This window comes from Chionomys nivalis, chromosome 12 (assembly GCF_950005125.1).
Source record: "Chionomys nivalis chromosome 12, mChiNiv1.1, whole genome shotgun sequence".
NCBI classification, from domain to species: Eukaryota; Metazoa; Chordata; class Mammalia; order Rodentia; family Cricetidae; genus Chionomys; species Chionomys nivalis.
Genome location: NC_080097.1, coordinates 37,071,388 through 37,097,812, shown reverse-complemented (window position 1 = coordinate 37,097,812; position 26,425 = coordinate 37,071,388). Strand labels below are relative to the sequence as shown.

At 45.4% G+C, this 26,425-nt stretch overlaps 1 protein-coding gene across 2 annotated transcripts in view; it reads left to right on the top strand.

Annotated features, from left to right (window-relative positions):
* The first annotated feature begins 1,710 nt into the window (after positions 1–1,710).
* Positions 1,711–26,425, top strand: part of Enox1 (ecto-NOX disulfide-thiol exchanger 1) — a 561,234-nt gene continuing 536,519 nt past the window's right edge. For both annotated transcript variants that reach the window (XM_057786570.1, XM_057786569.1), the window contains exon 1: positions 1,711–1,950. The gene's annotated coding sequence lies outside the window, so the exon portion shown is untranslated. The remainder of the gene's footprint in view (positions 1,951–26,425) is intronic.

Here is a 26,425-nt window from a genome sequence, read left to right as displayed (position 1 = left end):
TACTTCGCAGTTGTGCCTGGCAGGAGAGGCAGCTCACAGAAGAGCCCGAGTTCAAAGGGATGGAAATTGAGCGTGGAATGTGAAATTGAGCGCTCCTGCTTCTAGAAGATGACTGGGAATGCGAAGATGGAAGGAAGGGAGCCTGATGGTAAGGGCAGAATTAGTGGTCCCTGCTGACCTTGCAATGGGTGGGCCAGTGTCCAGGGCCTAGCGCTCCTGACAAGAGAAGAGCTTGCTTCTGACCAGTTTTTAGAAACAGAAAATCATTTAAAATCTCCTTCCCTAGCCTTTACTACAGAAGGGAGTGTGTGAACCTCGAAGTACGCATGACTTGGCGACTTTGTGGTTTTAGGTGTCCCCAGGACCTTTATCTCTGTCTCATGCGGAATCTGTCACTGAGTTCCTTTCTGAGTGCTCTTTGCGGGAATCTTTTGCTAAAATTTGCACAATGGGTCAGCCTTCTCTGATTTTCTTCCTTTGCACTGGGGCCCTGCAGCCAGAGGGGAAAATAGCCTTCACCCAGGGAACTGGCATAAGTTTAAATCAAGCAAGCCTAGTGGGATGGTAATGACATTCCCAGCATCCAAGTTTCTGCCTTCAGGATATGTGAAGCGAGAAAACAATGTCATTCATTCAACATTTATAGAGAACACATAATGCACAGTGGCACTGTGCACTACCGGAGGGCAGGCAGAAGTGCAAAACACAGCCCAGTCTTGAGGATGCCTGCCAGGAAGGGCATGACAACTGTGACACAGACCTTACACTCCTCGAAGGAACTCTTGGGTGAATAAAGTCTACTTATTTAAAATAAGCATGGAAAAGTATCCTGACAGGTCGATGTACTTTTAGGAATAGGACAGGTGATTTAACCACAGTTTCCTAAGGTTTAGAGTTCTCTGGTGGTTAGGGAATTCCTGGACCAGCCTACTTGAAAGATGACTACTTGTATGCCTGCACAGTTGGCAGAATCCTAACAAAAAGAAGGCAGACACTTTTTGTGGAAATTGGATAACTTTGAGGCAAAGTGGCTTCCAAGGAGAACAAAAGGTGACATTTCTTCTGCCGTGCTCCCAACCACTGCTGAGGCAACCTAACACCCAGAGTACACCCTCTCTACCCAGGCTCCTCAACCTTATCCTATACTGGATTGAGCAGTGCACCCCAAGCTCCCAGCCCGGAGTTCACCGCGTGCACCCGAGTTCCCTGCACCGGGAGGCTCTGGCCTGGCGCCTCCAAGGTCGCCATGGCAACTGTGGAGTACCACGACCTGTCCCTGAACGTCCAGCCTAGAAATCCAAACCGGCAGCAGTGGCACGAGCTAGTCCCTTCGGCCCCTCCCCCGAGGGAATAGCGCGACCCAGTGCTGCGGGAGAGACTTGTGCAGTGTCGGTGGCCGAGCGCTCAGTGGGCCCCAGGTCGGTCGGGATCCGGAGCTCGAGCGCGCCACGCCGCCCTTTCCACTGGCTTCACCGCGGGGCCAGCAGCTCCTCCGGTGGAGACAGACGGCCCATCCTTCCTCCGCTTTACGGATTTCCGGGGGCGACGAATTTTGCCTCGGTCCCTACGAGCATCTTTCAGCTTCGCTCCCCCCGCCCCTCGCGACTCCCCCCACCCCTGGGCGCGCGCGCGCACACTCACTCACACTGGCAGGCGCGCGTGCGCACGCCCGCGCGCCCCGAGCCGCGGAGTCTCCAGCGCCCCTGAGCAGATCCCACTCTCCCGGGCGCTGCTACTCACACAGGCTTCCAGCCGCCACGGGGCGTCCTCTGTCTGCGGCAGCGGCGGCGGCGCGAGCGGCGGCTGCAGTCTGGCCCCGTCTGGCTGCTCTGCGCCCCGGACGGAGTCCAGCAGAAGCGCGATCCGGAGGAGACGCCGAGGCGAGGAGGAGCCGCGCCGCGCCCCGCGCTCCGCGCTCGCTTGCCTTGAATCCCCGCACCGTGGCCCCAGGTAAGCGGCTCGGCGGCCCGCAGCATCCCCGGGGCGTCGGGACTGGCAGTCCGGGGGGAGGGGGTTCCCGGTCCCGCCCCCGCCGCGGCCCGGGGACCAGGCACCGAGAGGAGTGGGCGAGGGGGGAGGGGAGCGGAACTGGAGGTGAGGCTGGAAGGCAGCGGTGTGGGGGAGCCCCCCTGCGCCCTTCCCCTCAGCTCCCCAGGCTCCCGCACTTTTACGAGCTGGGGGTGCCCGGCGCCCCACACAGCTGTTCTCCGCTCTTTTTGCCGCGGGCCGGTAGTGTCCGCTCAGACTCCGCGCCTGCCAAGCACCAACTGCCTCCCTTGCACCTTGGACAGCGCACCCCGCGGCTCGCCTCCCGGGGACCGCACCCGGGACCCCGTCCTGCCAGTGCAGCCCTTCGGTTGTCTGCTTCTTTCTACAGTGTCACCCTCCTGTCTTGCTTAGCATCTCCATGCCTTGGCGGTCTCTACTCTGGCGCGGGCCAGAAACTTTCCTCCCCGCTCGGTCTGCGCGAGGTACTATTGTTGTTATTTGTGTCTGCCCCCTCGCCGGGAACTGGACACATGGACAGGTCTTTCTCGGCGGACGATCGCCTGCCTTGCCCTGCCCAAGGCGGCACTGGGCAGCTGGACTCGGACACCGAGCCGGCGCCTCGGCAGCTGGACGCCCGCGGGTTCCCAGCCTCTCTGGACACGTGCACTGCTCCCACGGACGCGGCCCCTCCCGGACCACCCCGTGTCCTCCCCCTGCACGGCCACAGCCACCCCATAGGTTGGACACCCGGGATCGCTGGCTCTGATTGGCTGATGGCGTAACCCCGCCTCCTTGGAGGGGGGTGGTTCTGGAGTGTTGTGGTTGTCATCCTGCAGCGAGCACATGGGGGAAGTGGGGTCGACAGGTGGGGAAACCCAGTTCTAAGGTATAGACATTTAGTGTGTGTTACCGAGCCACCCTTCTTCCTTCAGTTTACACCGGTCGCCTTACTACACCTTCCGCAGTGGCCGTCTGTTGTAACCTTACACATTTTTAAATTTTGCTAAGATCATGTTTGTTCGCTGGTAGCGATTTTTAAAAGTAGCTTTAGCAGAAAGCAGGAAACAAGTGCACAAGGGGAGATTCCCAACAAATTGGGCTGAAAATTTGAGTTTGGTCCTTTGGAGGAAGTAATGAAGGGTGCTTAAGGAATCTGAAGAGGGTGGAGAAGGGAGAAAGGAAATTGATTGATGGTTGGGACCCTGGTGCTTAAGAAGAAAGTGGTGGGGCTTTTGTAGGTTGAGATGTGAAATCCAGAGAGCTCTACTGGGAGGCAGCTACATTCTGCTGAAGACGGCTCTCTGGAAAAGTAGTAATTTTGTCTAGTACTTAGGTCGTGATTAACACACTTTAGGCTTTTGCTTTGCTAGCGTTGCACTTTTGATAGGAGACTTATAGTAATAATGTCTGCCCACATAATGGATATCGATTATTCTGCTTTCTTGTAATATGCAGATTTGCAAATGGTAATGAATTTCATCCCTCTAGAGGGAAGCATTAGTTAAAGTGCTTTTGAAATATCGTGAGAGAAGACGGATGAGCATTGTGTAAAACCCCGAGACTGTCCTGACGTTGTGTAGTTCCGTTCCAGAAATGCGTATAAATGACTTTGATTTCTCTTCATTTCAAAGCCAGATTGCCTTTAATATTGTCGAGCTTGAAATCCTTCCGACTGTTTTGATATTATGTCTGTACATCTTAAGAATATTGTAATTCTTATCTTTAGTAACCTGTCAATGGGAAGCAAGCAGCAGTGGATGCAGGGTAATGCTGGCAACTTTATATTGAACACACTGTGTTATTTTATTTGTGAGCTGGTGAACTATGCAAGAGGAACGTAACATGACTATAATTCCCTAGGGACTCATAGCCAAACAAAGTGGAGAATCCTGTGAGTCTATTCCAGGGAGAACAATTCAGTTATTTTTAAGGCGAATAAATTTTAAAGATTCCTATGCATAAACAGCAACACTAGTTGAGTGATCTCTGAACGTACTGGCAGCACATGTTAAGCAAAACAGCTTACTTAATATGTGGGGTGATTAAAGGAGATGGAAAGCGTCCCTACTATTATATAAGCAGGAAGAAGAGCCTTGCCGTCTGGAGGACTTCATATTCAGGGAACGGGGTTTGACACTTCTGACAAATCTGAAGTCACTGCTGTTTCTGAGAAAACGATTCTCACTGTGTTTTTATTTCTCTAGTTCATATTCTGATTTTCCCACATGGATTTACGTGCTGGCTGTGGGCCTACGAAATCTACGTGTGTGAAGACTAGAAAAGAATGTATATAATAGCACAAACATGTCCTAAAGATATCTTGATGTCTGCATACAGTCATAAATTGATACATACAATTTTAGGGTACATGCAATGTATTCATATATATATAGCACATATATACATTATTGTCAGCCTTAGAGTTTTTGCTTATCTCTCTTTGTCCGAAAGGTGGCCCTGTTTTAAACTGTAAAAGCATTATCACCAGTAGAATTGGCCAATAGATCACAGAAACAGACAATAGTATTTTGTTGCCAGGCAACCACCTACTGTGAATGGAAAAACAAAGCAGTGACAGCTGCTTGTACATCCTGATACTCACCCTGTAGCCCGGGCATCGAAGCCCTCCACAGAAGACACACCGACAAGTTTCGTTTCAGACAGGTAGACCGATCTCTTTTTTAAACTGTTAAGACAATTTTGAATTTTTTTGGTTGTGATAAGAATCGTGTGGTTATTGTTGAATGAAACGAAGCAGCTAATTTCGATTGCCCTCTTAAGTCAGGTGTAAACAGAACGACCAGAATGGGAGGAAGGTTTGGACCCTTCCCGCACTTCCCTTAGAATCATTAAACATTGTAAGCATACTTCCACCACTGTCAGGTGCTCTTGGGATGTTACAAAACTTGAGTTAGGTCTGTGAGTAGATGGCAGCCTTTTACTGCTAAAAGGGAAGTAGAGAGCGAGGCTCTCTAGCTGGACCGTTTAACTCTAAGCATAACTGAGGCACAGAGAGGGGGTGCGGCAGCCTGGTGACAACACACAGGATGCCTTCCCTGGGAAATATTTGATGATTTTCTCCTCTGAGCTGTTCTATCTTCATCCTTTATTTACATAGAATTGGTAGCGGGGATTAAATCAGGATACTCAGAGAGTGCAATGGTAATTACAAGTCAAGATCACTGTGGACACAGGGCTAGACTGTGGTCTGAGATGCCCTGCCCACAATTTATTCTGCATTCAGTCCCATGAACCCACCTCTTTCCCAGCACCTGGAAACTCAATGCCTTGCTAGTTGTTTATAGATTTGAACAATCTTTAATAATCTCTTATTCTGTGTGAGAGTTTGTGTGAAAACATGTTTGTGTGTGTGTACACACGTGCACCTTGTGTACAGGTTCATTCTCATGCGTAGACTAGAGGGCATACTTGGATGTGGTTCCGTCTGCCCAAGTACACTTCACTCTATTTCCTGAGTCAGGGTCTCTTGCTGGCCTCAGACTTGCTGATTACTCTAGATTGGCTGGCCAGAGAGCCCCCACGGATGCATTGTCTCTGCTTCCCCAGTGCTAGAATTACAAGGACACACCACTATTTTTCTTAATTAGATGTGTTTTTGTTTTTCAACAAATTCAAGTCTCTATGCTTGCGCAGCAAGTCATTTTCCACCTGCATTATCTTGACAGTCCCAGTGTGTAAACTTTTGACAGCAGTGAGATTCAAGATTGTGTTGGTCAGTTTGTCTTTCTCCACGAGTGCAGATATTACAGTTGACGAATTGCAGTGGCCTCCTTCCCTCCATCACACATGATCTAGGGCCTTTAGTGAGGCTGGAACTGAATGTACTGCATCATAGTTATTTCAGGGCTAGCAGAGCCGTCTCTCCAGGGGCTCTACATGTTGGTAGAAGGTAAGTCTCTAAAGACCAGACTGTTATAATCCAGATTGTTCTCCGACTCAAAAATGATCATGAATATTATCGGTGGCAAACTTAGAGCACTTATGCACGGCTCTAGCATGTCTTCTCATCTTAGGAAATGTATTGCATGCATTATACATTTTGGGGTTCTTTTTGCTAGTAAAGAATCTGTCTTCCCCATTGCTTGTCATTGATGAGAAGAGTCAACATTTAGCTATAATACAACACCTTCAGTGGAGGAACCAGAGTGGACTGATGGGGGAGCAATGTGGTGACAATATTAAGTACCATTGAAGCAGCATTCTCGCCAGAAAAGATGTACTTTAGCAGATTGGTAGGGGGGAGCAATTGATTTGCAGCATGTCTAGCTTAGCCTTAGAAGCCTGCTATTAATTCGCTCCAGCCAGGAAGGTTTTCAAACAATAATGGCTTTGTAGATTTCCAGTGAACTTTACTGGTTTACCCAAATAAAAACACAACACGTTTTCCAGTATCTGAATATCGTTTTTCCATGATAGGTATTTGTTTTGGAACTCTGGAGCTCCATCTAAATTTCAAGGTTATTTAAGAAAAAAAAATTCTGAACCATTTCTAAATCCATTTGCATAGTAGGATGTTAAATATTTGATAGTCATGCATTTAATCTGCTGGAATCTTGGAATTTAGTCTCCCTCTCCTACTTTCTCATATAAGATAATGTGCTTATAGGTACAAACAAATCATATTCAACACTTAATGCCGTTTTCTTTCTGCTGTTTATATCCTTGTGACCGAAAATAGTTGGAGTCAGTTTGCTTTTTTTTTTTTGAATGTGCTAAGAGATGGTTCGAATAAAAGATGTTTACAGTTTCAATTTCCTTATGTCATCTTCTGCTCTTAGAACCCGTAAACTCTCACCCACCAAAACAGGATTATTACTGAAAACAGACAAGTAGATGCATAAGCAGCATGCCATCGCCACTCTCCAGGCTAGCCAGCCAAGCATCTCTTCTCACTCTTAGAAATGTCCTTATTTCTGTGCACATCTGCATACTAGAAATGCCCTTACTTCTGTGCACATCTGCGTGCATATGAAGTTGAAAAGTCTACAGACTCCTGTGGGCAGAACTAGTATTTGATTGGAAGATCTGTGTGTGGTCATTTAAGAAATATTCAGATTTTTCAAAACGGGATAGCATAGAAAGGATCAAATTTATTCTTTTTTTGGAAAGTTTGTACAGTTATTTTTGATAATATAAGCTCTGTAGCACCTGGAACAGCATTCAGGACCTGCAGCCGAGCATGGCATATGGGAGACACTCCAGATCTGCTCTGTGGGGTTACTCCATCATCCCTTCTTCTCTGTGTAATAATGCAAATATTTCAGTCTTCCTCCAAGTGAAAAAGTAGAAGCTTAGAATATGGAGAAAACAGCATTACTATTTTCTAATAGTTTTTATATTTAAAGAATATGAAAAGCTAACTAAACCAGTGATATTTTAGAATATACTTCCTGCCAGTGTAGAGTCACACCAGGATTATTGTTTTTTTTTGTTTGTTTGTTTTTTTTTTTTTTTCACAAATATAGCCATCCCAAGTATAGAAGCTCTTTAGGAGCCCACAACAACATAACAAAGGTTGTGGCTGTAAGTCTGAAGGAATACTTTATTTAGTTGGCACTGCAGAGTGAAGTTTGCGAGCTTCATGTAATTATCCATACTGGAGTGAGGCCAAGGCTTGGTGGCTAACATCCCAAATGGTGGGGAAATAGTCTTGAATGAGGTGTTTAGTGACTTCCAGTGACTAAAGTCTCAGCCCTGGTCCCTTTTGCAAGGGGACACCGTGTGCATTTAGGAAGCCTCAGAAGCCATTGTGCATACACAGGATAGAGTCCAGGGTCATCATTGTTATTCAGATGCTATTGAGGAAGACCTTTATCCTCATGCATCCTGGGGACAGAGAGTGGGTGAGGACCCTACAGCCTAAGTTCCAATTGTTCCTACCTTTATTTTCCCCCTGCTTAGGTGTTTGTCTTCTACATAGGGTTTATTCCTGGCTGCGTATTGGCAAGTCTTTCATAACATGTAAGGTGATAAATGGCTAAAGTAAGGTTGAGTGGCCCTGGTTGGAAAGCCTATAATCTACAAGTGGAAAATTCCATACCTGACATCATGGGGTGGGGATGAGCTGTTGTCTAGATTGTGGGTATATTAAAAGTCTAGGATAAAGTTTTATTTAGGTTACATGGATATAGAACATAACTATTTTTGTTGTTGTTGTTTTCAAGATAGGGGGTTTCTCTGTAGCTTTGGGGCCTGTCCTGGAACTAGCTCTTGTAGACCAGGCTGGCCTTGAACTCATAGACATCCGCCTGCCTCTGCCTCTCAGGTGCTGGGATTAAAGGTGTGCGCCACCACCGCTCAGTTTAAAATATAACTTTTATGTTTGGGTCTCATGTCTAAAATGTCTCATTATATGTATGTAAATATCTACAAATAAAATTCAACACTTCTGGTCCCAAATAGTTTGAATGATGGGTCTTTAACCTATGCCTTCTACAAGGACTACTGACTGTCTTATATATACTGGTGATCAGTATACAGTTGTCTAGTTCTAGTAGTGAAAATGTACTTATTATTTTACTGATTAAGAGTTATTTTTTCTTTCTGGTCTAGGGATATTTGTAATGTCTTCTTTGAGACTATTTTTTCAACATTTATTGAGCACGAATGGTACTGTATTTGGCCCCATGGTTTATAGACTCTTAATACTTCATTCCAGCTGTTTGGCGAGAACATTTTTATTTCCAGAAAAGCACACAAATCCATTGTGGTCTTCAGAGGAGTTGCAGGGTCCTCTAAAGATTTTGAGCTTTAATGACTTCAGCCAGCCCATCTCAACTCTGTGTTCACAGGACTCTCATGACACGCCAGTCACAGTACTGGTTTCCAGATCCTACCAAGACCCTCTGGGAATGTGCAGAGACACCGCTGGGGGAGCGGACAGAGTCAGCTTCATATTCGGTGTCAGACACGCCATGCTTCTTCTGTAACTATCTCCCTTCTCCTCTCATATGTTGGATAGCTTGGTAGTGTAGTGTAGTAAATGGCTTTTGGGATGGACATTAGCATGGCTGTACTGGATCATATCCTAGGGCATGATAACCATGATAGTCATGATGGATGCTTGGTCCTGTGTCCTGGAGTCCACCATGAAACTGATCCTTAATAACCAGAGAGGCTGTCTGGTAACCTGGGGGTTAGTGGCTGTGATGTGTCCCACTATTATACTAGTTCTTCCTAGGATTCCTTCCCAAGTAGATACCTTGCACTTACATTCCATCTCGAGGTCCCCACAAGAAATAGCAGAACCCGCTTGATTTTCTATTTATTTGTTCATTTATTATCATGAGGCGTGTTTTGGAGAGCCGGCGTTGGGGATAGAGTGTTACTGTATGTGTTGCTGTAGATGAGGACATTGTAATTTCGATATGGAGCTTAGAAAGACCATGCCAGTGGATGTGTGGGGAACGGATCAATGGAAGTAGGACTGGGGGCACGAGGCCAGCTGGGAAGTAGCCCTGGTGATAAGCAAAGATAGTAAGGAGCGCTTAGGCTGCAGATGGAGATGCAGGAAAGGACTGGAGATGCAGCTTAATGAAGGGCAGCCCAGAAAAGTCAGCAAAATGCAGACACCAATGATATGTCATGCACTGCCATCCCAGAGAGGAGATTCAGTCTTCCTCCCTGTGCCATCACCCGACTCCGCCCATTAGACTTGACAGCCCTGGAATGGCTAGGACTCTTTCTGTTTAGCTTATAATCTCACCCAGGCTCTCTAGAGTTAAAACATAAATAGAAGATGACAAAAAGATACATTGCCGAATATAAATAATTTACCATGAGGTCATTAAAGGAAGCACGTTATATTTTACAGGAAGGATTTGTGGAGTTGTAGAGAAGAATTGGAGAGATCTTTGATGCATGTTCATTTGGTGATAAATAGTGATTTTCTTTCTCTCTTGCTTGTGGCCAAGAAGTGATGTTCAGCCACCATCAGTTTCTGGGAGAGGAACATGGCTCCCGCCCTTATGTCTGTTGTTTCCCTGCTCCTCTGATAGCAGGTATTTTAGCTAAGTGAATGAGTGGCTGGGGTGGGGCTAGCCTTTTTCATTATTGTTCTGTCGTAATGCCCAGCTCTTGGCTGCAGTTTCTCTTGCCAGTTTTTAGTCCACGAGCTCCCAAAGGAGATCAAGGGGTACAAAGACCAAGAGAAAGAAAGCAGAGATCCATAGAGAGAGCTGTTTTGAATTAAATGCTTAATTATGAAATGAGCGAGTTAGAGCTTGTTAGATGATATGAAATAAGATAAGGTGGCCGCCTAATTAGTATTGTGTGAATACTAATATTCTGGCTTGGTCTGAGCTAAGACTGAAGGCTCAACAATCAAACAAGAGAAGCCTATCACCATCCTCATTTTTTTCTAAAGTGTCGCCGAGTCAATGACACACAAAGGCCAAGTTATGAAAAGCTAAAGAATGGGCCAACGAAGAGCTTACTGGTATAAGAATAACAAGGAGAACAAAGAATTTCGACAGCAAACTTGCTGTGCATGTGAGCATAGTAGAGGACTGGAGCCCTGTGAGAGAAAGACATTGAGAAGAGACCTTGCTGATGGAGGATGTTGTACATATGTGGACGGCATTTGAATTGAATTATACGTTTTAACTTTTAGATAATGGTGAGTTCACATGCTATTGTAAGAAACAATACAGAGATCCTGTGTATCTCTCTAGTCAGATCCTGAAAAGACAAAGACCTTATAAAAACAGAGCATCTGGCAGTGGTTCTCAGCCTGCCCATAGCGACCCCTTTGGGGGTTGAATGGCCCTCTCACAGGGGTCATAAACCGGGAATATCAGATATTTGCATTATCATTCGTAACAGTAGCAAAATTGCAGTTGCAAAGTAACAACAGAGCCAGGGTTAGCTGACATCAGTATTCAAGACCCCTCCTTCTCTGCCTCTCGAGTGTTGAGATTTACAGGTGTGTGCCACTACACACAGCTCAACATTTATTCTTGAAAATCAGATAATGTTTTTCATCCTAGAATTTTAGATAGTCTGGACTAGTCCTGGCTAGAAGGGGGATAACACAGAGAAAGTGCTCCTGGTGTCTTCCCATCTTTGCATTTTGCAGAGTGTCATGAGAAGCCACCTGAACATGGCAGGAGAGTCAGAGGGTTGTTTCAGTTGCTTTGTTTGCTCCTCTGACCCTCATGTGGCCCTAAGGAGGCTTCTGAAGTGTTTTGTCATAGAAGCTGCTCATGGAAACTCATGAGAACGCCTCGTCATGCACTGGTGTGTGCGTTCCTCCCTCCTCAGCGCCCTTTGTCCTTTTCTCCTCTTCTCTGTTCAGGAAGGAGCTCCCTCTGGCAGGCTACCCCACCATCTTGTTCTGTGACCCTCCTGCTTTAAGAACCTCTCGACCAGGCCCCATCACTGAGGACAACACTACACAACTCGTCGAACGTGGAGATGTTGAGCTGGTGCCTAAGTAGAGTCTTCACCCCCACGTTCCAGTGTCTTTCTATAGTAAACTATTCTGCATGCTAGCAAGAGAAATGGGAATACCCAGCCAGCCACAACCCCTTTGATCTATAGTCAAGTATTGCCTACAAGATATGTATGCTAGTGCAATGGGGGCACAAAGCTTGAGGGAGTAACCAACCAATAGTTGATCTGACTTAAGGCCCACTCTAGAAGATAGAACTCATACCCAGGACTTCTTGGGTGACCAAGTACCTGAGATTAGATAGCCCAAGGACTTGGGGTAAAAATCAAATAATACAGTTCTAAAGAATATGTAGTGATAAAATGACTGCTAATGACATTCTGCAATCTTCATAGTTCAGCCATTATCAGACAATCTTCTTCCTGCAGCAGATGGGAGCAAATATAGAGGCTCACAGCCAGACATTACAGAGAGTAAGATACCTTGGAACACTCGGTCCTAAATGGGATGTCTCCATCAAATCCCTGCCCTCGGAGCTCAGGGAAAATTATGGAAGAGGAGGTGGAGCGATTGTAAGAGCCAGTGGGGATGGAGGATACTGAGAGAACAAGGCCCTCTCAGTCAACTCGAGCACAGCTCTTGAACTCACAGAGACGGAGGCGCCACGTGCAGGGCTTGCACCAGGTCCTCTGTGTGTGCATTATGGCTTCCAATTTAGTGTTTTATGAGATTCCCGAGTGTGCAGACGAGTGGGTCTCTGATTCTTGTGCCTTCTTTTGAGCTCTTTTCCTTCTGTTGGTTTGTCTGGTCCATCTTTGGTGTGATGGCTTTTCTTTTTTTCTTACTATATTTTTATAAATGAATGAATGAAACCCTGACCACTAGGCTAAAGGTTAACAACTGAGCTGTCACTTCACCTGCTGGGAGAGGGAGAATCAGCTATCTCTAGTGGAGGGGCACTGGGCGTGGCCACCACTGCAGGACAGGCCTCATGTCCAGGAGTAGTTGACCAGCATATAATGGACTCTACAATTTATTTCTCTGTTTTCTTTTTGTGTTTCCATTTTGTTTTCTTGATTTGGGGAGGTTTTGTTGTTGCATTAGAATTTTGTTTTTGGAGAAAGAATTTAAAGTTGGGTGGATAGGGAGGGAAGAGTATCTGTAGGAACTTGGGGGAAGGGAAGAATATGATCAAAATGCATTTAAATTTAAATAATTGTTTTAAATAATTAAAAAAAAGAACTTCTAGAGCAGCTGATAGCTTGAAACTCTCCATTCTTTTATCATTGGAGTAAGCATGTTTCTGCTGTTTCCTCAGTGGGAAAGGCTTGAGGGACTTCTGTTTCTTAGGTAGACATCCTTCAGTTCCTTGAAGCATGGAGATGCTGCAAATCTGATAATCCCGTGTTGATAATTACACAGTCTCCATCTCCTTCCTGACCATTTAGGACTTATTTCAAAGTACCAGGTTCTCTTTGTCAAATGATTTTATATCCTGGAAGTTGTTTCCACTGTCTTGATGCTGTCTTCTAACACCCCCACCCCACCCCTGGCTAACCCTCCTTCTGCCAGCAGGTCCTTCTGAGTGCATGTCTGTGGAATACCCTTGATATACTAACGTGCTGGCTTCATGACTGACTCGTTTCGTCAGTGTTCCTGGGCTTATGGGTCAAATCTCTGCTGCACCCAGGTTTGCTTTTACTGATGTTGTGCTTGTCTGCATCAAGACAGTTTTTGTATGTTTTCTCAGACTTCTCCGCCTCCCTCCCATAGAAGTTATATGTGTTTCTACAACCAACACAGGAACAAGAATACTGGCGAGGATGCTTTGGAAAGAAGGGAGCTAGGCTCAAGTAGACTCCTTAACTATAAAACAAGTGACAAAGGCACATGGGGGCCACCAAAGCCAGGACTGTAATGTACTCATACTCCCTTGAGGAAGGGGCCACAGAAGAGTTAGTTACTTGGCGTGCTGAGAGATGGCGGTGGGGCAGTGATTGCTCAGGCATCCCTCCTCCCCCAAAACAATCTTATTGGCTAATGACTGCTACCAAATTGGTTCTTGATCAAGTTTGTTCATTCTCCGGGGCTCCCAGCGAAAGGCAGAGTTGGGTGTTGGAACCTTTTTATTTTTAAGAAAAAGATTAGCGCTATCTTCAACTGAGATGCTCACGAGGGTGCATGGACCATCTCATCTAAAGTGCTGCTCTATCCTTAGATGCCAGAAGCAGCCCACTGCCCATTGCAGCCTGCAGGCTGGGTATTCTTAGAATTAACAGCCTTTTACACCTTTTACTAGCCACATGGATGGGGGATCTGGCAAAATGCAAACCTTTGGTAAAATAAGTTTAAGTATTAAAGAATGTCCTTTGGAACAGCCACTGAATGTGTCCTCCTGGCCTCATGGTGGGGACTTGTGGGCTGGTGCACACGGTACAAAGAGATGAATCTGTTTGGAACCTGCCCATAAGGCTACTTGCTTGCCTTTGCTCTCCGTAATGATAAAAAGTGGTGGGGCTGGAGAGATGGCTCAGCGGTTAAGAGCATTGCCTGCTCTTCCAAAGGTCCTGAGTTCAATTCCCAGCAACCACATGGTGGCTCACAACCATCTGTAAAGAGGTCTGGCGCCCTCTTCTGGCCTTCAGGCATACACCCAGACAGAAGATTGTATACATAATAAATAAATATTAAAAAAAAAAAAAAAAAAGTGGTGAGCGCTGGGCTGCGGGTTGTGGATTAGGTGGCTCTGGATGAGCCGACAATGGAAAAGAAATAAGCTTATTTCAGATGAGCATAAGCTTCAAGGCAAGTAATTAAGACACACTTCAGCTTCATGGGAAAATTAGGATTCTAGTTAATACAAGTGCCGGGCTGGAAAAAGACGAGTCACCTGCTCACCTGTAATCAACGGAGAACTGTTTAGGAACAAAACATCAATTACGCTCACGCTGGTGTGACTTTCCCCTCTTTCCCTTCCTATTTTATTACCGAACTGACTGAGTCCAGACTCCTTTTTCCTCTAGTGACACTCCATTGCACCTTTCTTCAAGAGATCCGTGCCTATGTGAGAGGAAGTAATGGTTTCTGTGCCATCATCCTCCACACCCCAAGCCTAGTTTTTTACCTATTTAGTTCACTGTATCTGTCTACAGAGATGCACGCTTGCCTGCCTAGCCAGTTGTGCACAGTGCTGTGTGGACAGAGTTTTAGAGCATACGTTTCTAAATTTTGAGACTCGTTTTGACACACAGTAGGTATTTGGAAGCCATAAATCCTACTGTTTCTGTCTATTGGTCAACGTGCTCACTGCTGTTGGTGTTAGCTGGACCCCAAGTAGTTTCTGATTCTTAAAAGCTACTTGTTAAAGTATTATTTTTGACCCATGCATTTTAAATCTCACACAGCATTGTGACCTAGCTTGGTATTCATTTTGCAGTAGAGATTTAATGTTTTTGGAGAAAAGCATGCTAGACAGTCATTGTGCCAAATGAATAGGTATTTAGTGTGCCAAGTTCACACTAGATGCTGAGAACACAGTAGTGACCAACATGATCATTATTCCCCGCTTCCTGGGAGTCCATAGCTTACTGGAAATGACATTAAATAAATAAACACAAAATAATTATATAATTAGAACTCATGATAAGCACTTGGGAGAGACCAGGTTTCTCTGCGAGAGTATAATGAGGGTGCAGCGGTCAGGGGAACCTCCAAGGGGAGAGTAATTTATCAATTAATGCCTGAAGGGTGGTTAAGATTATCCAGGTGGGGTGTCCTATGTCTGGTGCCCAGAAAGAGCTTGGTTTTTGGAACCTAAAAAATGGTCAGTGAACATTGCTGGGCATCAGATTGTGAGGGTGGACTGTGCATGAGGACAAGCTGATGTGACTGATAATGTGTTTTGCTCTGTGGCCTGAACTTAAACCTTACCTTAGGTGTACTGGGGAGCTATTCCGAGGATTTTGTCTCTCCTTATTTTCAAACCGAGGGAGCTCATATAGCATAGAATGAATCGCTGGGAAGTGAACAAGGAAGTTGCATTTAGTGTACTTGAAAGGTTACAAGGGTACCACATATACGGCTTCTAAAGCGTTTTTGTCTTTGCACACGGAAACTCCCGTACTCAAGTGGAGTCACCCACAGCGTTCAAGGGAAGTGCTGAGGACTGGTGTAGTACACACGACCTCTCTGGAGACTTAGAGAGGGATTAGAAGGGTGAAGACTGGGAGCGGGAGAACCAACGTGGAGATGACTTGCCAAGTCCAATGGTTTATGGGCTCCTGAACAAGGCACAGGGATAATGGGCGTAGATAGAGACGGATAGAATGATCCAAGGCAGAGTCCTACAATCAAGCTTGATTATCTGTAAGTGACGGGGCTTTCTTGTAATTATGTATGTCATTTTCCCAAAGGGTGCCTGGTAGGATTGTACTAGAACTGGGTAGAAAATGGAAAAATACACGGTTGCATATATACTTATAAGTTTGAGTGGGATGAATGCTGTTTGGGGATTCTCTTTAATTTGACCCCAAAGCTAAATGTGAAATATAAATGTTTGCTTGGGTAGATTTTATTTTTGAATGTTTTTTTTCGTGACCCTGCCAGAATGCAATGATGACTGACTAAATAAATACAATACAGCAAGTTATCATAAAAGTTATTAGTGGAAATTAACTTGTAAAAAAAAATCTATCATCTTATCCTTGTAAAATTCCTATTACTTTAAAGAAATGTTCATTCCGATTAAACCTATTTTAGAACCTGGGGTACTTGAGATTATTGTTTTGAGATCCTACAAGCTATAATAATACTCACCAGTAAACAAATCACATTTTTTGTCTTGACTTCTGTTTTGTTTGTCCTTAGTGGGTGTTCCCAGCCCAGAGCAGACCTGTAGCACTCAGATGCCTGTGGCTCAGCAGTGTTCAGAAATCTCTGAAATAATCTTTCCCCAGCTATCTGCACCAAATGTCTTCAGTGATAACTTCAGAAGTGAGACTAAGAGAGAGCACACAGTCTTTTGGTTTGTTTGAAACCATTCCCTGGGCAAAGCTTAAGTGCCTGAAATAAAGATTTGAATCTGATGGGCACATTCGGGATTTATCCGAGAAGAGTGTGGCTATCCAACCTCCTTCAGGGATAAGCCAGCCTTCTCGGCCTGGCGTGTTAGACCTGCAGCCAGCTGCCCTTTGCAGCCATGCTCTTCTCGATGCAGCCTCTCAGTGCTCTCCTCTGTCTTTCCCGTGTGAGGAGTCTTGTGTCAGGTGAAGCGTCAGTTTCTGAAAGAGGAAGCCTCCGCTTGGTCAGTGTTATTTCCAGTCTCCCGGAAAGATGGAAAGATATTTAGAAACCGCTGGCTCTGCTCCTCTTTCAGCATGTCTACATTCAGCTCTGAAAGAGGGTCTGTTGCTTCATCATGGAATTTTATAATGGCATAATATTTTGAGTGCCTGGCTAGTTTCTTTGTTATTTTTCTTCTCCCAGAACATTTACGTTTAGAGAGATTTGGAGGCAAAGCTGTCCATTCATTTTGTAATACAGACAGAATCAGTAAACACCCAGGTTATTTTTAAGTTTAATTTTCTCCTCACAAAAATGCATGTCTCTATGAAATAAAACACTCTAGGAGATGCAGGCAGAATAGACCATTCCTTAGAAGTGCCATAGCCAACCATTGTTGACACTGTAGAAAAATTCTCCTGTTATACCTCTGACCCTGTTGTGTGTGGAGATGGGTGGGAGTGAGTGGGGGTGGGTGGGGTTGTAGTCACGTAGAAACACTACATACGGATAACATTGTAAATAAACGGGATTTTTGATTTATATTAGTCTACAACCTGTTGTGTTTTTTTTCGCTAATAAAATGTAGGCATTGTTTCGTTTCAGATGGTGTGTATAATATATATGTGTGTATATAGAGCACTTCTATTGGGGGGAGAACTTTTGTGTTCGCCAGTTTGATGTAAACTGGACACAAGTTAGACTGGAGAGGATGGAGCCTTAGTTGAGAAAATAACCCCATAAGATTGGGCTGTAGGCAAGCCTGGAGAGCATTTTCCTAGCTAGTGGTTGATGGGGGAGGGCCTGGCCCATTGTGGGTGGGGCAATCCCTGGGCTGGTGGTCCTGGATTATATAAGAAAGCAGGTTGAGCAAGTCATGGGGGAGCAAGTCAGTAAACAGCACCCCTCCGTGACCTCTGTGTCAGCTCCTGCCTTCAGGTTCCTGCCCTGTTTGAGTGCCTGTCCTGTCTTCTTTCAATGACGAACAGTGATAGGGAAGTGTGAGTCATACACACCCTTTCTTGGTTTGGCCACAGTGTTCCATCATAGCTAAAGTAACCCTGACTATGATAACGTTCATGGTAAGAAACACAGTTCTTGGGCCAAGCTGTCATAATAATGATAAATATATTTAAAAATTCTACTATTGTAATTTGAGTGTTCCTCTCAAAGGTCCACGTGTTGAAGGCTTGGTTCCCAGCCTGCAGTGACATTGGGACTGTGGACCTTGGTGAGGTAGGATTAGGAGTCCTAGTAAGACCACGATTCCTCATCCTCACCTTGCTTTCTGTGGTGACCAGTGTCCTCTGATGTGTGCTGCCACCGTAAGGCACTTCAGGGGCTCCCAAACCATGTTCAATTCAATGAACCACAGACTGAAGCTTTGCAGCTCCGAGAGAAAATGAACCTTTCCCCTCTGTGAGCTGATTTTTCTCAGGTATTTGTCGTGGTGGCTACGTGCCGATAGCACAACAGCCAAGCCATTGCCATTTCTCTTTGCCTCAGATTTAGGGAGTTTATGCTAATTCCATCTCACTTTATAACATGATACTTTTGTTAATATGCTAGTATCACCCAACTGCCTGTTGGAAGGTTTTTTTTTTTTTTAATATTTATTTAGTTTTTGTTGTTGTTTCAAGATCCTCATTCTTTCAGTAGAGGCTTCAGAGTTAAAGCAGTATCTCAGATGTAACAACTTTTCTTAGCAAAACAAATTCGAAATGACATCATTTGAAGCTGACCAAAGCCGCTGTAGACAGAAGTGATGTATTCCAACAGCTGTGAGCCGAGTTTCTGGTGGGCAGTAGTCCAGAGGTTAACTGTTTGGAAGCGTCTGGGTGTCCACCTTGTTTGGCTGATGGCAGGTGCTGGCTGATTCTAGCAGTTACTAGCATCCTTTTCATTTCAGGATGTGTGGGGAAGAGCAGCAGAGCATGATGGGAAGCCCAGGGGGAGTTGATGACCATTGATGTGTTTTCTCTGTGCTCTCAGCTGCAGTTTTGCTGAAAATCTAGTAGTTGAATTTATTGGAGAAAATTAGTCTAGGGATCGGTGATTTCTGTAGTGGCCAGGCCTGGTGGAGGCCACCCTTTCTGAGGCAGGGAATAGGGAAACTGACCGAACTGATGGATACTCAGGGACCCGGTGCAGACAGCCGTGTAGCAAAGTCGCTGCGATTACTGTGGGCGAGAAGGCTGTGTGAATGGAAGCCTGGTTGAAAAGCTCAGTCTACGGTTAATACCATTTTTAAAAGCTTTTCTTTATTTTTACTTTATGCAGGAACTGGAGTTACAGATGGCAGTGTGGTGCCAGGTGGGTGCTGGGAACCGAACTGGGTCCCCTGCAAGACCAGCAAGTGCTCTAATGGCTAAGCCATCCCTGCAGACCCAGTGGTGAATGTCTTAGAGTGTTTTCAGACATGTGTGACAGGATATCCTTTTTAATCCCCACAGCAATTGTTTCATGTCAATAAGAGGAAACTGTAGCACAGAGAAGTTAACATGTCTGCTCTCGTTGCTGGTAAGTGGAGGAAACAAGACTACAGTCCCTTCTTCTGTTGTGTGTTCCACAGTGCCCCGCTTAGTTTAAAACGGGAACTACTAATAACTAGCTTTCTTTGATTTTAACTGTTGACAAAGGAATGCAATATTGAATAACAAAATAAAAACGCGGCATTCAAGAGATCCGCCTTAGAACGGCTGTTAGACATGTTGGGTATGGCAAAGGGCGCACACGAAGAAGGTGATCTAGCCAGGAAACTGGGAAGTCAGTTCAGCAACAGCAGCAAAGGGAACACACTCGCCTGCAGAAAACGACACTGTGAGTTATGAATTTTCACAGGCAAGAAACACATGGAGCGAGGCCAAGGAATACAAATAGAGCAGATACAATGATATATGTGCATGTGTTTTAAACCTAGAAATATGTTAAAGAAATACTAATACTTGCCAAACTAGAAAGGTTTACCATGGGAGCATGCTCAGCTCTGTGACAGGAAATTTGATCACAGGGCAGAAAGTGGTGGAGCTTGGTGTGTGGAGGGGTGTTCAAGCTTGTCTGCTGTTTTTAATTGGATGGAGTGTGTTATAAGGATATGGATCGGGTATGTCAAACAACTCAATCAAAATGAGACAGAAGAAAAGAACGACTTATACATAAAGAACACATTAAAGAGGCAAATACATGAACACTGGAGAAGAAAGAGCCTGGCTTTGGCAGAGTTGGTGGGTAAGAATAATGGCTTCGTGGAGTCTCACAACCTGGCCAGGCCTTCTGACATTCAGAATATGGAAGAGTTCTTTGCCAGCGTGGGCCAAGAGCTGAGCCCCAGCTCTCTGAGCCTCCCTTGCTCCTTCCATCTCTGATTGCTGGATGCCAGGTGGAGCCAGAGGGCACGGACAGATCGGGTGGTCCTAGCGAGTCTCCTATTACATCTGGCAGCAAGTGCGCCGCTCTCCACAGGCTCCTGGCTATGTTGGTGGAGTGGCCAGTGGACAGCTGAGTCCGAGCCCGGGGGAGCATGCAGAACCTTCGCAAGTGCCCAGCAGTGTATGGCAGACTCTGCTCACTGCTAAGTGCTTCAGGGGGAACTGAGTGAATTCTTTCCCACTGCTGCTCTAATGAGCCCAGTACAGAATATTTGCGCTCGTGTCTCCTGAAGTCACCTTTATTGAGAACAGACTCCCTTGGCCAACTGCACAGATCCTTAGGCCCTTTCCTTTAATGTGTGCTCTAAACTTTTCCCTCCAAAGCTTGAGGCAGCTGCTGCCTGGCCCACCAGCAGTTGCTGGGGGAGAGCTGTGAGCCTCGGCAATGCTATTGCCTCAAAGAAAAGGCCGAAAAATAGATGCAGAGTGGAGTTGAGCTTCTGATCCCAAAGCTAAAATGACACAGGAACAGCAACAGGACTTAATAGTGAGCAGCACATCCCTTAGTGGTTCTGGGTGTCCAGTGAGCAATGCATCCCTGAGTGGCCCTCGGTGTCCAGTGGGCATCACATCCCTGAGTGGTCCTTGGTGTCCAGTGGGCAGCGCATCCCTGAGTGGTCCTTGTTGTCCAGTGGGCAGCACATCCGTGAGTGGTCCTCAGTGTCTAGTAGGTGCACATCCCTGAGTGGTCCTCAGTGTCCAGTAGGTGCGCATCCCTGAGTGGGCAGCACATCCTTATCTCAGTATTGAAGATGATGCTGTTGCCATCTCCCAGAGTTCCAAGTTTATGCCCACATCTCTTCAGTCTCAGAATCTTAGCGTGAAATATTTAGAACCCTAGGAAAGCTAAATTAATGGTGAGTCAGAGTAATTAAGGCAAAGTAAATAATCTCCAAGGTTCTCATTCCCCCATGAAACTAATTTCAAATCTTATCCTTCATGTGTTAAAAATAGTTCTCTGTTAATTCAAGATGCCCATGCGCTGTGCTGGTGAAGTGCACTTCAGTTCTGTTGAAAGGATGCAGATTAGAGAGTTATTTTCAATTGGGCACTTTTTTTTTTTCAAGAGAGGCATCCATTTTGGCATCATGAAAGCGTGAATCTCTACGGGTGAGCTGAGAGTTGAACACAGCTGCAGCCAGGCAGATGGTGGACCAAGGATCTTAGGGCAATTGTTGTCCGAACACCCTCTTCTTCCTTGTAGTGAGAACTCAGTTTCCAGCCTTCTCTCCCTTGATGAGGTTCGTTTAACTTTTGCAGGGGTTTGATTAGCCAAAGCCTGACCTCGCTGTGTCTACTGATTTAGAAAATCAGTCTACTTGTGGTCCTGGGGGATGGCTCATCAGAAAGCTTCTCACTGCACAAACATGAGGTACTGAGTTTGGGTCCCCAGAACCTGTATAAAAGCTAGACTTGGAAACACTTGTCTTTAACACTGGATGTAAAATATATATAAGAATCCTGGAGCTCATTCACCAGCCAGCCTGGCCTAGTCATTGAGCTCCAGGTTCCGTGAGAGACCTTGCCTCAAAAATGAGGTAGACAACAACTGAGGAAGACATTTGACATCCATCTCTGGCCTCCACATGCACACCGCGTGCACATGTGCTCACACCCATATGAGCATGTACACACACACACACACACACACACACACACACACACACACATGTATTTTGCTCCAATGAGCAATGGAAACACTGGAACTGAAACACAACTCTAGCTGGTACCTGAAAACACTCATGTTATCAGCCTACAACTGCTTCCTTATTTATGTGTTTTAGAGGTCAAAGCACTAAAGCACATCTAAGGATGAGTGAGAGAGGTGTATGTATTGCCTTATTGTCCCAGGGCCTGAAGGGCTGGGTGATGGCTCCGATGATGTGCTTCTTCCAGTGGGTGGATCTCTTCCGGGCTGGCAACTATGGCTTGATCAAACGAGAGAACTTTCTCTGTTTTGGTGATGGCAGAGTCTCTTTGGGTTGAGAAGGAAGAGCTGCCTTTGGAGAGCAAAACTTAGCCTTGGTCTGCCATGGCCTATGGCTGAAGTATGAGGTCATGGCCATTGCCATTGTCTTGCAGATCCCTCTGCGACCTCTTTGTCTTTGAAGAAGCCTGGGCTCTGCATTGCAGCCTGGGTGGTCCCTCCAGGGCAAGGCTGCTTTGCTTTGGGAGCATTGTGGGGTGGTGACACAAGAGTGGATGTCACAGGCTGCCATGCATATCACACAACTGCATACAGTCACGTGTCCATACGGCAAGCAGGGGTGATGCCTATAGATGGTGGCTTTAATGAATTTCTTATCGTCACAGATACCTAGCTTTGGTACCAGTTAGCCTTTTAGAAGGTGAAGTGCTTTCTCTTACTGAATTTTTATTCCTCTTTCTAACAAAACTAAAGTTAAGTGTAGGCATGTGCCATGTGCAGGGATGATGACGTCTTGAGGGTATACGAAGACACAAGACAGGCGTGGTATGACTTTTTAACATCAGTATTGATATCAGAGCAATCATGTGCATTTGTCCAATTCTCAGAAATGTGAAAAGTCAAATCTCACTCATTGATGATTACCAATGAAGTGGGCAGTCAGTAGCCCTTCTGCTTCAAGGCTGATGATGATGAACTTTGGTCACTGGTTCATCGTTTTTATATCATGTGTATTTGCTGTGTGCTTCCTTGTGTTATAGGAGATTAGATTGTACAAAGATGACCTTGTCCTCTGGGAGTAGGCAGGCAGCAAGAGGAAATGGACAGCCGTGGGAAACAGCAGTAGGAAGCTGTCAGCTACAGAAATGTTGGGAGGGTTCACTGAAGAGCTAGGGATTAATGCTGAATGGGGAGGCGGGCTGCCAATCAAAGAGGTTCAGCCTGCCTCCAAAGGGGCTCCCCATGTAGAGAAAAGCTGTGACACAGGGACAACCAGAGCAGTGCGGGAAGAGTGGCATGAAGGAGCCAGGACACTGGGGACATGTAGGAAGGCCAGGGGAAGCTTGGAAAGGTCATGTCGCTTGTAAGTGGCACCCTGGAGGGCACAGCATTTTCTGCACCCCAGTGGATGGTGGATGGCTTGTTTAGCCCCCACCCCCACCACAGACTGTCCCTTCTACACAGGCACATTGACTCACGCGGACATGTGAGGATTTCGCCCGCTGCATGTATCCCTTTTAGCCAGAGGTGTGAGCTTGTAGTTTGGTCAGCATAAACCTCTGTGTGTCTCCCCGGATTAGTTCAGGTGCTGTGAGTAGGGCTGAGACCAAGTGTTAAAGTCGCCATCCTTAAATAGGTGGATTGTTCCTGCTTGTCCCGCCCTGATGTTGAGGTCTCATGGGTTTTATGTATTTGGTGCTGGGAAACATAAACACTTTAGTAATTAATTTGAAGGTGATGGTGTTTTGAGCTAATTCTGCTGGTTAAAAATAAGGTTCGTTTCACAGAGATGAGTAAGTGCTAGAAATAAGTGGAAACAGCTTGGAGAAAAGAGTGGAGGGCGGGACAGCGTGATGGCTGTGACTTAAAAGCAGGCAATTTTGTTGGGTTTTGTACACTGTATGCAACGTAAAGAACAAACCTTCCCTTTTTTTTTGCCACTGAGAGCCATGATGTTATCTCTGTAATTGAAAATAATCTTCTAAGGTTGCTCTTTAACTGAGTTTACACAATCCTCTTTCAAATCAGCTGCTCTCTGCCCTTACATTCCAGAGTAAACGCTGCTGTCTGCACAGCCCTTGCTAACAAGAAGATCAAGTGTCACTCTTTTCTTGTTGGAACCAACTATTTCCGTTGTAATTATCCCGGCAGGCAGGTTGTGCCATTGGGAGTGGGCTCCTCGCTCACCTGTAAGGCCCTGGTTACAGCAATGCGTGCTGTCTCTGATATCTTGTGGGTTTCTTTAACTTTCCCGAGCCCTTTCATTGTTTTATGGTTAGAAATATTTTCATAGCTCTTTCAAGGTTATGGCTGGGGTTAGGGCGAGGTAGGGTTTAGGATTTTTGTTTTCTTTAGCTCTACCAGATGTTGCATACCAGAGAGCACTACCTTTTCTGTTTATACCCTCACTGACCTCATTTCGGCGAAGTGAGAACAAACAGCATGCCTGCTAAGCTGCACGAGGTGGATTTGGAATAAATGGTGGCGGAGGAGGCAAACGTTAAGGTGTGCTTCCAGGAATGTGTTCCTCAAGAACAAGACATTCTTGTGTGCTTCGGATTCAGACGCTTCGTGATTGTGCGTCTGTGTAAGGCTTGTCAATCTTCCTAGACAGTATTCACATCTTACTGTTGTTACATTACCCCAATTGCAGTATTAATTAAGAAAAAAGATTTTAATTCTAGCTTAGCAACATATTCAGTGGCATTTTCTTCAGATCATAGCTGCTGATTGCTCACTTCCATAGGGAAGATGTCAATCAACAGCCATGCAAAGGTAATGGCCCATCAAATCCTGTTTAGATTAGAACACCAAATTGGGCTGAGACATTACAAGAAGTTCCTAGCAGATGTTGAGGAAGGATGCTTTGGGGCATGGATGAAGTCTGATGACCTAATGAAGGACAGAATGTGCTTGGGTTCTCAGGCTTCTTTTAAATGGAAGCCTCGTGGTCCTACTTCATGATGTCAGGTGCAATGTCTGGATTAAGAGCTGTTGTAGGCTGGATATTTGTGTCCTCCCCCAAGTTCCTGTTTAAATAGCGATGATGCTTTTAGAGGATTGATTGACACTTTGGCTGTGATTAGGTCATAAGGACAGAACTTGCATGGGTGATATTAGTACGCTTATCCAAGAGGTCAGGAGACACTCTCATCCTTCCCATCTTGTGAGGACCCAGTAAGAATGTGACATGTGGGGACCAGGAAGCGGGCCTTAGACACTGACTGTGCTGGCCCCTTGTCCCTGAACTTCTTAGTCTGTTGAACTATAAGAAAGTAGTCGCTCCTGCATATGAGCTGTCTAATATACACTGCTCCCTGTTAGCAACACAAATGAACTAAGAGAAAGCCAAACTTTTTTTTTGACATCTGTGTGACTAACTTCTACAGTCAAATCTACATATCCTTGAGTGAGAAATAACAGGTTTAAATAAAAATTAAATGGCTTGAAATGAATTTTGTACAAATTTGAGAAAAGATTCATATACTATATATACATCAATAATAAACTGGATTTATATGTCATTTTAAAACTAAATACTTAGCCATTTTAGGCTATCTGTTGCCTTGATTAATGTCATTATTAGGGATAATTGAAAATTGATTGACTCACTTAAACACCTCCTAATCTCATTAATAAACTATGATTATTCCATAAATACTTCATGTTACATTTCACAAGCTGTTTATCAGTGTGTGTGCATGTGTTTGTGCACACACATGTGCATGTGTGCGTGCATATGTTTTTAAAAAAAAGCACGTCTGACTCTGTAGAATAACATTGCTATGAACAGTGAATACTGAGGGTGACCCTCCTGCCTGGTTCCCCCAGCTGGCTGGCAGCAGGCCCCTTCAGGATTGCAGGACTCCCCTGGAGTCTTCTCTTCCATCTGGGGAAGTGCTCGCTGCCAGCTCACATCTGTGGGAGGCCACAATCCAAGCTGTGCCTGTGCCTTTTTGTGTTGTGCTAGACCAGTTCATTGCTTCCATGGGTCTCTACTTTAAAGACTTACAGCACAATCTTAGTTAAGTTTCAAATTTAACACCGTGGTTAATTGAATAGACCAGAAAAAACTCAAATCTGACTGTTAAAGGGTTGCTTCCTTTACCCACCGCTGTCTTAGGGTTTCTCTTGCTGTGAAGAGACACCATGACCACAGCAACTCTTATAAAGGAAAGCATTTAACTGGGGCTGGCTTACAGTTCAAAGGTTTAGCCCATTGTCATGATGGGAAGCACGGTGGCACACAGGCAGACATGGTGCTGGAGAGTAACTGAGAGTTCTACATCTAGATCGGCAGGCAGCAAGAAGAAACATCCTAGTCCTGGCTTGAGCTTCTGAAACCTCAAAGCCCAGCCCCAGTGATACAATTCCTCCAATAAGGCCACACCCACTACAACAAGGTCACACCCCATAATAGTGACTCTCTATGGACTTATGGGGGTCATTTTCATTTAAATTACCACACTAGAAAAATGAGACTTGGTAAGGTTTTATAATTCCCCCAGCCTTTATATTCCTTTGTCTAATCAGCTGTTGGGATTGACGACATAAGGAGGAACGGAAAGGGCCTCCTTCTTTAGGTCGCGCTTATCCTGTAGGAGGAGAGATGACGTTGCACTCAAGTTTAAATTGAAGTTTCTCACTTGATGGAGATGTGTCCAGCTG